A 14,303-nucleotide genomic window follows, 5' to 3' on the forward strand; every position below is an offset into this window, starting at 1 on the left:
TCAATTAAAGCTCGTCACATTGCTAATTGTCTTCTGCAGCTTTTCTCTAGGGTAGGCATACCAAGAGAAATTCTGACGGATTGTGGAACGAACTTTCTATCAAAGTTTTTGCAGCAGGTTTATAAGCTGTTAGGGATAAAGGGACTTAAGACCACCCCGTATCACCCCCAAACAGACGGGCTAGTGGAGAGATACAACCAGACTCTCAAAAGTATGCTGCGCAAGTTTGTCTCTGACACAGGTGCTGACTGGGATCAATGGCTGCCATACCTTCTGTTCGCCTACCGGGAGGTCCCGCAGGTTTCCACTGGCTTCTCGCCTTTTGAACTTTTATACGGTCGCCAAGTGAGAGGCCCCCTGGATCTGCTTAAGGACTGCTGGGAGGAATCCAAAGCAGAGGGCGAAAACATCGCAGCCTACGTCATCATCATGAGAGAGAGGTTGGAGAAAATGGCATCATTGATGCAAGACAACATGAAAGCTGCACAAAAACATCAAAAGACTTGGTATGATCAGAAGGCCAGGGATAGGGTCTTCCTTCCAGGTCAGAAAGTACTGTTATTGCTTCCCACCAGCGATAACAAGTTGCTGACAAAATGGCATGGACCATACGAGATCGTCAGACAAGTGAGTAAAGTCACTTATGAGCTGAATATGCCAGAAAGAGTTAAAAAATATCAGACATTTCACGTGAACTTGTTGAAGGAATTCCACAGCCGACAAGAGCCGGTCTATCAGTTACTGGTGCGTTCAGTTAAGGATGAGGAGGTGACTGAGAAGTTCTTTCCAACTAACATTCAAGTTTGTGCTTCAGTTGACCTTTCTCATTTGTCTCCTACTGAGCAGGCTGATATAAAACCACTCGTGGACCCACAGCTCTTTCGAGAAACACCAGGTTTCACATCACTGGTTCAGCATAAGATACGGGTGAAGGAGGATGCACCCGTTCGACAAAAGAGCTACAGAATTCCAGAACGGTTGGTGCCAGTGCTGCAGAAAGAAATAAAACTGATGTTGGACCTGGGAATCATTGAGGTGTCAAGTAGTGAGTGGTGCAGCCCGATTGTTTTGGTACCAAAGAAAGATGACACCCTGAGATTCTGTATTGATTTCAGATATTTGAATGCAGTATCCAAGTTTGATCCCTACCCAATGCCCAGGGTGGATGACCTGCTGGAGAGAGTTGGATCAGCAACGTACATTACAACACTTGATTTGTGTAAAGGATACTGGCAAGTGGCTTTGGCACCAGAAGCAAGAGAGCTGACAGCCTTCAAAACTCCGTTTGGTATGTACCAATTTAAAGTCATGCCATTTGGTCTTCAAGATGCACCAGCGACATTCCAACGATTAATGGACCATGTACTGAGAGATGTGTCAGCATTCTCTGCAGCATATCTGGATGACGTGGTGGTGTACAGCCAGTCCTGGGAAGAGCATGTCATTCACCTACAGAAGGTGCTACACTCCATCAGAATGGCTGGACTGACTATCAATCCCAAGAAGTGCTCCATAGCCAAGAGAGAAGTGGAGTACTTGGGCTTTGTAGTTGGCTCTGGGAAGATAAAGCCGCAGGTTGGAAAGATTGAAGCAATTCAGTCCTTCCCAGTTTCGACAACTAAAAGGAAGGTGAGAGGTTTTCTGGGTCTAGTAGGCTGGTACCGGAAATTCATACCTTCTTTTGCAGAGCGATCCACTGTACTTAATAACCTCACAAAAGGCTCAGCCCCTAACAAAGTGCGTTGGACGGAAGACTGTGAGCAAGCATTCAGAGACCTCAAGGAAGCAGTTTCCACACATCCAGTTCTACACAGTCCAGACTTCAACAAGCCATTCATCTTGCAAACTGATGCTTCGGGAGTTGGCCTTGGTGCTGTCCTTCAGCAAGAGGTGGATGGTGAAAGAAGGCCTGTGGTGTTTCTGAGTCGGAAACTACTCGACAGGGAGACGAGGTACTCGACGGTGGAGAAAGAGTGCTTGGCCATGAAATGGGCTATTGAGGCCTTGAGGTATTATCTTCTGGGACGTCACTTCACTCTGGAGACTGATCATCGTGCCCTCCAGTGGTTGAACCGCATGAGGGATGCGAATGCCCGCATTGCAGGATGGTACCTGTCTCTGCAGCCTTATGACTTTACGGTCCAGTATAGGCCGGGGAAGTCAAATGTGGTTGCTGATTGTTTATCTAGGATGACAGAGGACTGAAGCACTTCGCGCTTAAGAGAGGGAGGAGGAAATGTAAGGAAGAGGACTCCCCCGCTGAAGTTGACGGTAAGTGACGGAGGGAACGGTAAGTGACGGAAGTGATGTTGTAGGTGACGTCAGACGCCGGAGATTTTGGCGGAGAAAAAGCAAATGGTAGCATAGAGTTTAACAAAGGTTTTCCAAGCTTCAGTATTACCAAATATACTAATCAATTGTCATATAACTAACAACATCTGTTTTATCATCTCTAACACCCTGGAGGACAACGGGGAGAGTTTAGACGCTCTCCAAGATTACATCGACCGCTGTTTTCAAGATTTAGTAATGCATAAGGCCCAGAGTGCATCTTCCCCGGCCAAAATCGAGACGCCGTCATCGAAGAGAAGTCGCCCGGCAGACTCCCCCGGTACAACATCGCCTGCCGGCAAAGACATCGCAGAAATCCTGGAGTCAATCGACAAGCGATTGTCCAGTTTCGATGCGAGGCTGTCCCTGGTGGAGATTTTACACCGGGAATTTAAATCTCTGAGAGAATCCCTGGAATTCAGCCAGCAGCAGGTGGAAACGCTTGCCGCTGAAAATGCCACGCTACGAGAGTCGGTTAAATCTCTCACCGATAACGTGACCCAGCTAAACATTGAAAATAAAAAAATAAAAGAGTCCGTTATCGATCTACAAGCCCGTAGCATGAGAGATAATCTTGTGTTTTCTGGTATTCCAGAAACTGCCGGAGAGGACGCAGAGGCAACGGTGAAAAACTTCATTAAAATCCACCTGAAGCTGCCGGAGGACACCGTAAAGAACATCGACTTCGATAGAGTACATCGCTTGGGGGGCGCGCGGTCGCGGACCGGGAGACCACGGCCTATTGTGGCCAAATTCAGTCAATTCAAACAGAAGGAATAGGTGAAGAGTCGCGGCAGAGAGCTGAAAGGAACGGACTTCAGCGTGAACGACCAGTTCCCCAAAGAGATCCTGGAACGACGCAAGGTCCTGTTCCCAGTTCGACGTAGCTTCATCCAGAAAGGCTCCCGTGCTGTCATCGCCGTGGACCGGCTCTACGTGGACGGACAGCTTTACCGCGACCTCGGCACCACACCGTGGTTATATTAACTGCACTCCAGATAAGAACCCGCTACACTCTTTTCTTATTCACTCACACTTTCTCCTTTAACATGAGTTTAAGCTAGTAATATCAATATGATGTCATAGCAGATATAACACCGTCACCCTCCGTCATTGCTTTAATTGGAATGTTTCCGTTTCGTTTCTTTTTTTTTTTGTTGTCGCTCACAGTTCATGTGGTTTCTTTCTTTCTCTTGTCTTTCACTGCTGTGGTCACCTACTTCCCCACTCACCTACAAACAACACCCTCAATTTCTCCATATTTTCACAACACGATCACGCAAACACATCAGCTCAACGGCAGCACATTCACAACAGCCTCACAGCACGCACAGACTTGCAGGACACATAAGCAAGCCACGCTTGTTCATATTAGTGTATATTCACACACATAGTCAGACTTATGGAGTCTCTCACCACACTTCTTTTTCTCTTTCTATTTACAAACAAGGGATGTTTCCATATTCTCTCCACCTGTCTAAACGAAACACCCAGCATACATCATTAGACATACACGCACAATTAAGGGCATGCTGAGGTTTGTCACATGGAATGTAAATGGAGCTGGCACCAGAGGAAAGAGGTTAAAAATATTTAACCAGCTTAAAAAACTACAAGCAGATATTGTTTTATTACAAGAAACTCACAAACCTGTCACAGGTTTAAATGAACTTAAAACACCTGAGTTTCCTAACGTGTTTGCAGCCGGTTATAATTCTAGACAACGGGGAGTAGCAATTTTAATACATAAAAATGTTAATTTTACAGTACTCGATACAGTTATAGATCCAGAGGGTAGATTTCTAATTATTAAACTATCAATATTGAACAAAAAACTATGTATTGTTAGTATATATGGTCCAAATGTTGATGAACCCTCATTCTTCCACGGTTTTTTTAGTGCACTCTCTGAACACCTTGATTGCACACTCATTCTTGGCGGTGACCTCAACCTTGGACTAAATGAAGAAATGGATAGGCTCAACACAACAGGAACTCAGCGTAATTGGCAGTCCACAAATATAATCAAACAGTATATGAACGACTTTGGTCTTTGCGATGCATGGCGCTCTCTTCACCCCACCAGTAAGGAATATACTTTTTTCTCGCATGTTCATCACTCTTACTCTCGTCTGGATTATTTTTTGGTCAGCAGCTCACTGCTGTGTGACATTTCAGACACTGAGATTCATCCTATAGCTGTCAGCGATCATGCTCCTGTATCTTTAACACTAATGCACAAGAATAATACAACGCCAAGTAAAAACTGGAGATTTAATATATCACTACTTAAAGATGAAGACTTTATTAAATACTTTAAAAAGGAATGGACTTCATATTTAGACTTTAATGACACTCCCGGAATATCTGCTTCTGTTCTATGGGAAGCAGGGAAAGCTGTGATGAGAGGTAAAATAATTTCTTTCTCATCACACAAAAAGAAAGAAGAAAACAAAAATATTCAGGAATTAGAAAAAAACATCAAATCACTAGAAGAAGCCTACGCGTCCCACCAAGATCAGGAAACATTGAACAAAATATGCAAAACAAAACTAGAATTAAATGAAACTATTAATAAAAAAACACAATTCCTTATACAAAGACTTCGCTTGCAGAATTTTGAACACAGTAACAAATCAGGTCGATTTCTAGCTAACCAGCTAAAAATAAATAAAGAAAAAACAACTATATGTGCTGCTAAAGATTTATCGGGGAACACAATATATGATCCTGGAAGAATAAACAACATTTTTAGGGATTTCTATGAAACTTTATACTCACCACAAATAAACCCATCTAAAAATGAAATTGATGTGTTTCTTGACAACGTAACTCTTCCAAAATTACTAGACAGTCAAGCAATGGAACTGGATTCGCCACTGACGCCAAGTGAACTCCAGGAAGCCCTGATAAGTATGCCCAATAATAAGGCTCCAGGTCCAGACGGCTTCCCTGCAGAATTCTACAAAGAATTCTGGACAATTTTGGCACCAGTATTCCACAGCATGTTGCAGGAAATCGAGGAAAAGGGCAGACTACCACCAAATATGAATTCTGCCAACATTAGTCTCCTGCTAAAACCAGGCAAAGACCCTTTATTTCCCTCAAGCTATCGTCCAATTTCTCTTTTAAATGTAGACCTTAAAATAATCTGCAAAGCTCTCTCAAAGAGATTAGAGAAAATGACCCCCCTCTTAATTCATCCTGACCAAACTGGTTTCATAAAAGGTCGGCACTCCTCAGCAAACACTCGTAGATTACTTAATTTAATAGACTACTCATACGATAAAAACATCGAAACCATAATATTATCTCTAGATGCAGAAAAAGCATTTGACAGAGTTAATTGGAAATTTTTATTCGCAACTTTACACAAATTTGGTTTTGGAAACTCTTTCATAAACTGGATAAGAATATTATACAATTCCCCAACGGCTCGTATCAGAACAAATGACCAGACATCCTCCAGCTTCTGTCTCCTGAGGGGCACCAGACCACTCTCCCCTTCACTTTTTGCAATTTTTATCGAACCTCTAGCAGCAGCATTTAGACAGGCTACAACAATTAAGGGCATAAAATGTAAGAACATAGAACATAAAATCAGTCTCTATGCGGATGATGTGTTGCTTTTTCTGCAAAACACACAAACCAACCTCTCTGAGGTAATTACTTTAATAAACTGGTTTTCAAGAGTTTCAGATTATTCAATTAACTGGCCAAAATCTACAGTTCTCCCCATTAACTGCTCCTTCCATAATTCTTCCTCTGCCCCACTGCAATCCGGAAATATTAAATATTTAGGTATTAATGTCTCTCCTAAGCTTTCAGACTTAACTAAACTAAACCACATCCCACTTCTAAAGAAAGTAGAAGGCGATCTGACTAGATGGAAATCTTTACCCATATCACTCATGGGAAGGGTCGCCACTATAAAAATGATGATCTTGCCAAAAATAAATTACTTATTTTTGATGATCCCTAACAAACCATCACAAGATTGGTTCAGATCTCTGGATTCATATATTTCCAAATTCCTTTGGAAAGATAAACCCCCGCGTATTAGCTTAAAAACGCTACAAAGAACCAAGGATAGAGGAGGATTAGATCTGCCTAATTTTCACCAATACTTCTTAGCCAACAGGCTTCAGTTCATCTCAGAATGGTTAAAACATACCTTCTTAGTTGAGCCCTGGCTAGATGTTGAACAGGCACTATGCAAGGATCTAGAGATTTCAGACCTACCATTTATTAGCTCAAACATCAAAAGACATGAATGCTTTAAAAGTATCAACATCAGCTTTTCTCTAACAGCATGGTGGGAGTTTCTAAAAATAACGGAGTCTTCATTAATCCCATGCAAACGTACACCTATCTGGAATAACCCTGACATATTACAAAACAATAATATGATTAATTTCCCAGAATGGAGTTGTAAAGGAATTAAATACTTAGAACATATATTAGAGGGAACAGAATTTATTCCATTTGACAGACTAGTTGAACAATATGGGATCAACAAGACAAGGTTTTTAGAATATCAACAAATTAAATCCATAGTAAAAAAGAAATTTAACCTCAGTCAAGTTGAATTACAAACACCACTAAGTGCGGCACATTTTCTTACTCTTAAATCCCCCAAATTATTATCTAAAATATACAGAACACTCTCTAAATTAGATGAATCAATATCCCTTCCTACTGCAAAGTGGGAAGCAGATTTATCAGTCAACCTAGACCAAAACTTCTGGTCTCAGATTTGCTTAAAAACTTTTAAATTAATTAAAAATCCCAGTCTGCAATTAATACAATACAAAATACTTCATAGAGTGCACTATACAGGTCATCGGATGTTCAAGATGGGCTTTACATCTTCCAACAACTGCTCACACTGTCAAGGCAATACACCAGACAATTACATCCACGCTCTTTGGTTCTGTCCACCAGTGCAAAAGTTTTGGCGCGAGATATGTGAATACTTATCAAAGTGTCTGAAATGTAACATTCCAACTTCCCCCTTAGTGTGTCTACTGGGCAGCTTAGATAATGTCACTTCAGAAAAGAATATAGCCCATATGATCTTCACTGCCCTATGCATAGCCAAGAAAACAGTCCTCATGAACTGGAAAAATAAAAATAATCTTAATTCTAACCAATACAGAAATTATCTATTAGATTACATTAGTCTTGACACAGCCTCTGCCACCACATTAGATCAATTGCTCTGGGCCCCTTTTATCAGCTCCATCACCTAGTGGGGGTGGGGGGTCATAGTTTGGTCCCGCCTTCACTGTTGTGATTGGTGAGGGGGTAGGGACAGGCTTAGGGCGTCGGGGGGTTCCCCGGAGGCATCTTCCTTGGGGGGCTCAACCCGGGGTAGCGGTCACGTCCGGTTGGGGGCTCTGTTGGCTCTCAGGTGACTGTTTCCTCGCGGCTGCGTGCAGCGGGGCTAGGGGAGGGTCTGTGTTGACGGACGTGGGTTACTGACCTGGCAACCTGGCTGGCCCTGGGTGGGTCCGGGATGGGCGTGAGGTTCTGGGGGCGCTCCGTCTCTGGGCTGGGGCCCGGGCCGGGCCTCGGGGGCTTGGGTCCTGGTTGGTGTGTTGCCGGGGTTGTGGGCGGGTGGGTGCATGGGGGCCCGGCCCTGGAGCAGGGTGCCGCCGGTGCGTCGAGCCGCCTAGGGGGCTCTTCAACTGGTGGGGGGGATGGTCACATCTTGCAAGAGCTTTCTTCTCTTCAGGAACTCTTTGCAGGAGGGGGAGATACCGGAGAGGTGGAGGAAGATCTCAGCCTGGGCGTTTACCGTCTTATGTAGTCTGGAAGATGTGTGGATGGTGGGGTGGGTGGACTGTCCAGGGCTCTGTGGAGCCGGAGGGCGCTACTGCACTGGGCCCCGGTCTGATGGGCCTGGGCCCCCCTTCCCTGGCGGGTCGCGAAGGGTGGGAGTGCCTACTGGGGTCAGCGGGGGAGCTGGCCCCAGGGAGGGGTCACTTGCCCCTCCCTTCCTTCCCTCCCCATCTCCAGCTGCCTCCCTCTTCCCGCTCCTCCACAACCACCCACACATGCAGGGCCTTGGAGTGGGGGTATGTCACCAGGGTGCAGAGGAGGCTACCCCCCCCCGTCCCCTTCTGGCTGCCTCTGCCTCAATTTTATCCCACAACTTAGACATTCACATTATTCACACTCTCATTACACATACATATAGGATCTTGGGGGTGGGCACAATCACGGAGTCCAAATTACCATCAGGGTGTATACCTCACCCCTGACGTCGTTGCCCACCTCTCAATTTTAAATACACTTAGTCATTGAGGGCTAGCAGGAGGGACTATGCGCTTACCTGCTGCTCCTTGGCAGGTAGCTCCATGCCCTCCTGGGTTTTAATTGCACCTTAGAACACATATGCATCAACACTACAATGAGCGGGTGGAGGGAGGTTTGGAGTCTTCTCCCACCCCCATTCTCTGCGGCCTGCTGGAGCAGGAGGGCTAGTAGGAGGAGTTGGCCGTCCGACTGCGGTCTGGGGTGTGGGGCCTCCCTGCTGCTGCGGAGTCGGGGTGGTCTGCCTCTCCCCACCGCAGGGAAAAGGGTAACACCACCTGGGTCTGGGTGCAATTCCCCCCTCCAGGGGCAAGGGTACCTAGACCCGGTTTGTAGAGTACGCTTGGGGAGTGTGATTGTGTGTACAGCGTCTCTTTATGTCTGTCTCCACGTTGGTTGAGTGTGGAGTGAGTGCATATGAGAGCATGAGGGTGGGAATGGATGTTTGTGTCTGTGTGTGCCTGTATGTCTGTGTCTATATGTCAGGTTGGGTATCAGACGCCACCTCTCTGGGGACACCTCAGGCCCTCCAAGGTTTGGAGGCCTATCTCCACCCACCACCACTTCCCCTGCCGGTGGCGGACTCCCTCAGGTGTCGGTGTGTTGGTGGTTCTTTGTGTCTGGGGGTGGGCGTCCGGGTACACACCGGCTCACTCCTTGGCGGCCGCTTGTCGGGGCCTGGGGCCTGGGGCTCGCTCGGGCCCCTTTGGAGGTGGGGTGCCCCCGGCCTCTCGGCCTGGGGCTCGGTCACTCAGGCACGGCTGGGGGCCGGCGGAGCTCACAGGCGCGTCACTGCAACTCCCCCTGACTTCTGCTCCGCGGCTGCTGGGCGAGCCCTCATCTGGGACTCTCCTCAGCTCTTACTGGAACAGTGGCGCGGCTGCCCCTCTGTTGGTCTTCCATGGTCTCTTGTGTTCTGGGGGCCTCTGGATGTCTAGAGTTTTGATCTCCTCCATACCCGCTTCACACCCTGGAGGACGGGGCTGTGGCCCCCCCACACTCCCTAGCAGATCATTTGTTACGTCCCCACATAAAAGTCTAGGCAATGAGGGTGGGGGACAGTAACAGTTAGATCCAGGTGGAATGAAAAGAACGCCAGGCAGAGGTATTTAACATAAAATAGATCTTTATTGTAGGCAAACACCTCAATAATCATATAAATGGCAACAACAAAAGGAGACAGCACCGCTGCTATAATAAGAAATCAGGGAGGTCAACCCAAAGTGGTAATGACCACTCAACAAAGAAAGCAACAATAAGGTTTCAACAGAAAGAGACAGCAACGCTGCTAACAAACAATATCCAGGCAGGCCACACAAACTAATGAAGGCCGCCGTCACTCATGGGCAATCACTGCTCAGTTAAACACTACTCACAAAGAGCCACACACCAGAAGGCTGGTCATACGCAGCAGGCCGTTCCACACCTAAGCCAGTAGCACGCTCTGACCAGCACAGAGGAAATCCACCAGAAACCTCTCCCTCCTCCTCCACACTGCTCTTCTCCAGCTTATATCACCCCTGAGGGTAATTGGTTGTAACGAGAGCAGATGAGCAGCAGGTGTGACCTAAAGGAGAGGGCAGGGGCAGAGAGAGACAAGGGGAGGGGCCAGAACGAAGGAGGAGGAGAGAGAGAAGACAACACCACGCCCACACACTCCCACAGCCTCCCAGGATGTAACATTCCCCCCACCCTAAATCCACACTATACAAAACACAGAAGAAACTCATCACTATGCACTGCGTGAGAGTGCATCAGCCACCAGATTTTCAGTCCCTTTCTTGTGCTGGATAACCAGATCATAATCCTGCACCAGCAAAGCCCAGCGCATTAGTCGTTGGTTGTGGTTGTACATGCGCTGGAGGAAAGTGAGGGGGTTGTGATCTGTATACACCGTTACCGGAAAGGAGCTAGAGCCCACATACACAGTGAAGTGCTGCAAGGCCATCAGCATCGCTAGAGCCTCTTTCTCTATGGTGGAATAGTTTAGCTGATGGCGCTTGTACTTTACAGAGTAGTAGCAGACTGGGTGACACACACCCTCTGCGTCGTCTTGTAATAGCACCGCACCAGCTCCGGTGGTACTGGCGTCGACTTCCAGCTTGAAAGGCTGAGAGAAGTTAGGGGCAGCCAGAACTGGGGCGCTGCAAAGGAGGGATTTTGCAGACTCGAATGCGTGCTGGCATTCCCCTGACCACTCAAAAGGGACTTTGGGGCTACATAGCCTTGTCAAAGGGGCCACAACTACCGCAAAGTTCTTGCAAAAACAGCGGTAGTATCCAGTCATGCCCAGGAACCGTTTTAACTCCCGCCTAGTGGCTGGGGCCGGGTAGCTGAGGATAGCCTCGACTTTTGCCTCCACTGGGCGTACCCGCCCGAAACCCACCTGTTTCCCCAGGTACATGACTGTCGCTTTGGCGAACTCGCACTTAGCGAGATTTAGAGTCAACGAGGCGTCAGCCAGTCGCTGAAATACTGATCGTAGGATGGCCACATGCTCTTCCCACGTGGCTGTGTATATCACCACATCATCCAAGTACACATTACATTGAGGCACGTCTCCTACAACCAGCTGCATCAACCGCTGAAATGTGGCCGGAGCGTTTTTCATGCCAAACGCCATCACGGTGTACTGCATGAAATGGTCGGGTGTGACAAATGCAGAAATGTCAGAGGCTCTGGGGGTCAAAGGCACTTGCCAATATCCTTTAAGAAGGTCCAGTTTGGAAATAAATGTGGCAGGACCTATGTTGTCAATGCAGTCCTCCATACGAGGAAGTGGAAAAGAATCGGCGACAGTCACTGCATTTACCCTACGGTAGTCGGTGCAGAAACGTGGGGTGCCATCAGACTTGGGCGTAAGTAAACATGGAGAGCTCCAAGGGCTGTGACTCGGTTTCGCCAAACCATTCTCCGCTAGATAACTGACCTCCTTCCTCATCACCTCGCGCTTTCCCATAGGGCAGCGGTACGCGTGCTGTTTGATTGGGGTTGCATCCCCAACATCGATATCATGTTCACAAACATTAGTACGCGAGGGCACATCACCAAAGAGAGAGGGGTAGGAGTGCAGTAGATTAAGCACATCTTCGCCTTGTGAAGGGGACAGATGAGACAGGTGGGCCGTTACTTCGGCTAAGTAAGCTGAATTCGCCAACCGTCCACACTGTTGTCCCTCAGAAAGTATATGCAGATCGTCGTCAGCACTGGCCTCTACACTCAGCACGGTGGCGGAGACAGAGCTGGAGGTTGCCACACTGGCAACAGTCTCATGAGTTTCCCTATCATGGTAGGGTTTTAACATGTTGATGTGGCACAGGCATGTTTTCCTCCTGCGCTCTGGGGTACTGAGAACATAATCTGTCTCAGACACTTTCCTCACTATGACGTACGGTCCCGCGAAACGGGCCGTAAGAGCAGAACCAGGCACCGGTAGCAACACTAAAACCTTGTCCCCAGCCTGAAAATGCCTTTTCACAGCCTTTCTGTCATGCCACGTCTTCATGCACGCCTGGGCAGTACACAGGGCCTCTTTAGCTAATGAGGTAGCACGTTGCCAACGATCCTTACATGTCTTTACAAAATCTGCCACGTTAGTTTTTGGAGCACCCCCACTAAGGAACCTCTCTTTCAACATCTTTAGCGGGCCCCGCACCTCGCGGCCAAACACAAGTGTAGCTGGGCTGAATCCTAAGGACTCTTGCTTAACATTGCGTATTGCGAACAGTACAAAGGGGACACCCTCATCCCAGCTTCTGCCCGTGTCATGGCAGTACTTTTTTAGCATAGCCTTAAGTGTTTGGTGCCAACGCTCAAGTGCACCCTGCGACTCTGGGTGATAAGCACTAGACACAGAATGAGAGACGCCCAGGGAAGCTAAAGTCTGTTTGAATGCTCGAGATAAGAAGTTAGTTCCCTGGTCTGTTTGCACTGTTTTTGGAAGACCAAAGGTGGTGAAAAATTTGATTAGCGTCTTAGTAATGTTTGCAGTGGTGACCCTCCGCAGAGGAATTGCTTCGGGGAACCGCGTGGACAAACACATTATGGTCAACAAAAACTGATTGCCTGCTCGTGTTCTTGGCAACGGACCAACACAATCGACCAAAACATGCTCGAATGGCTCACCAACAGCTGGTATTGGACATAGTGGGGCGGGGGGCACAGTTTGATTTGGTTTGCCCACCAGTTGACACGTATGACAAATATTACAGTACTTCGCAACATCTGTCTTCATTGCCGGCCAGAAGAAGTGCTGCAGAATACGGTCATATGTTTTAGTTATCCCCAAATGTCCTGACCATGAATGGTCATGGGCTAACTGTAGCACGTGCTGACGTAAACTAGCCGGGACCACTATCTGTTGGACTACACTCCAGTCCTCCCCTGGCTTTGAAGTCCACCTGCGCATTAGCAATCCATCACATACAACAAATGTCTGCTTCCTGTCTCCTGTCAGATGATCACTCTCATCTACGGCAGCAAAACATTTGGTTAACGATGGGTCTGCTTTCTGAGCGATAATAAGGGCCTCCCGTGTGAGGAGAGGGGGGGCTGCGGGTTCAGGAGCAGGCTCAGCCACTTCTTGAGCCAGTTCCTTGGCATCAGGACCCACCTCCCCCTCCTCAGAGGGCATCACATCCATCCCCAGCATAGAGCCGACCACTGACCCTGACAAGTCAACCACTTCTCCCTGCCGATGGGCCTGTGACCGGGTAAGAACACCTACGGGAAATACATCCGGGTGCTGCCGGTTTAAAACATCTGGCAAGGGGCTTGGGTCAGGGGTCTTTGTAACCTCTGGGGCAGGATAAACCTTCCCACCTGCAATGTCATTGCCCATTATGAAGTCCACACCATCAATCGGGAAACAAGGACACACAGCTACAGGAAAAATGCCACTTACTAGGTCACTCTGCACCCAAATTTGATGGAGGGGGGCTGGCACATAAGTCATTCCAACGCCCCTAACAATAACATCAGTGCCGCTGGCGGTCTTTTCATCAAAGGCAAGTGCACTAGCCAGTATGAGGGACTGTGAACCACCTGTGTCGCGTAGAATGGTCACAGTACGCCCATCTCCAGGCTTACCAGAGAGTGACACCGCTCCTTTGAAAATGAAAGGTTTAAAACATTCGTCAGGCGTTTCAGTGCTAAGTGGTCTACTACCAGAAGAAGCGTTTTTAATCAGCCCTATCCCTTTTGGTTTACGTGGTGTTGAAACTGGCTGTCTTTGCCTGTAGGCCTCGCAATCCGCTATTAAATGGCCGGATTTAAAACAATAGAAACATTTCCGGTCTGACCTGGGACGAGGCACAGGCACCTCTCTCCTTGTGTCTTGCTCACCACTAGCCTTTGCTAGTATGTCGCGTCGCTCATGCTTACCAACACTGGTTTTATGGACGAGTGCGAACTCGTCAGCCAGGGTCGCGGTCTGCTGCAACGTAGAGACCTTCTGCTCATTCAGATATACCGCCATCCGCTCGGTGACGCAATTTTTGAACTCCTCAATGAGAATCAATTCCCGTACCGAAGCTAGGTCTGCAGCTTTACAGGCCATACACCACCGATCAAAAAGGATACTCTTTTCTCTTGCGAAATCCAGGAAGGATTGACCCTGCACCTTTTTCAGCCCCCGAAATCGCTGCCTGTAAGCC

General features: G+C 47.7%; 1 protein-coding gene across 4 annotated transcripts in view; it reads right to left on the reverse strand.

The window, feature by feature from the left end:
- tnfrsf21 (tumor necrosis factor receptor superfamily, member 21) overlaps window positions 1–14,303 on the reverse strand; it is a 201,471-nt gene that overhangs the window by 83,150 nt on the left and 104,018 nt on the right. Inside the window, exon 1 of one of the 4 annotated variants that reach the window (XR_013901918.1) lies at window positions 10,040–12,836. The exons of the other annotated variants lie outside the window; for them this stretch is intronic. The gene's annotated coding sequence lies outside the window, so the exon portion shown is untranslated. Of the gene's footprint in view, window positions 1–10,039; window positions 12,837–14,303 lie in introns of those variants that run through there. 4 annotated transcript variants of the gene reach the window in all.

This window comes from Astatotilapia calliptera, chromosome 15, assembly GCF_964374335.1.
Source record: "Astatotilapia calliptera chromosome 15, fAstCal68.1, whole genome shotgun sequence".
NCBI classification, from domain to species: Eukaryota; Metazoa; Chordata; class Actinopteri; order Cichliformes; family Cichlidae; genus Astatotilapia; species Astatotilapia calliptera.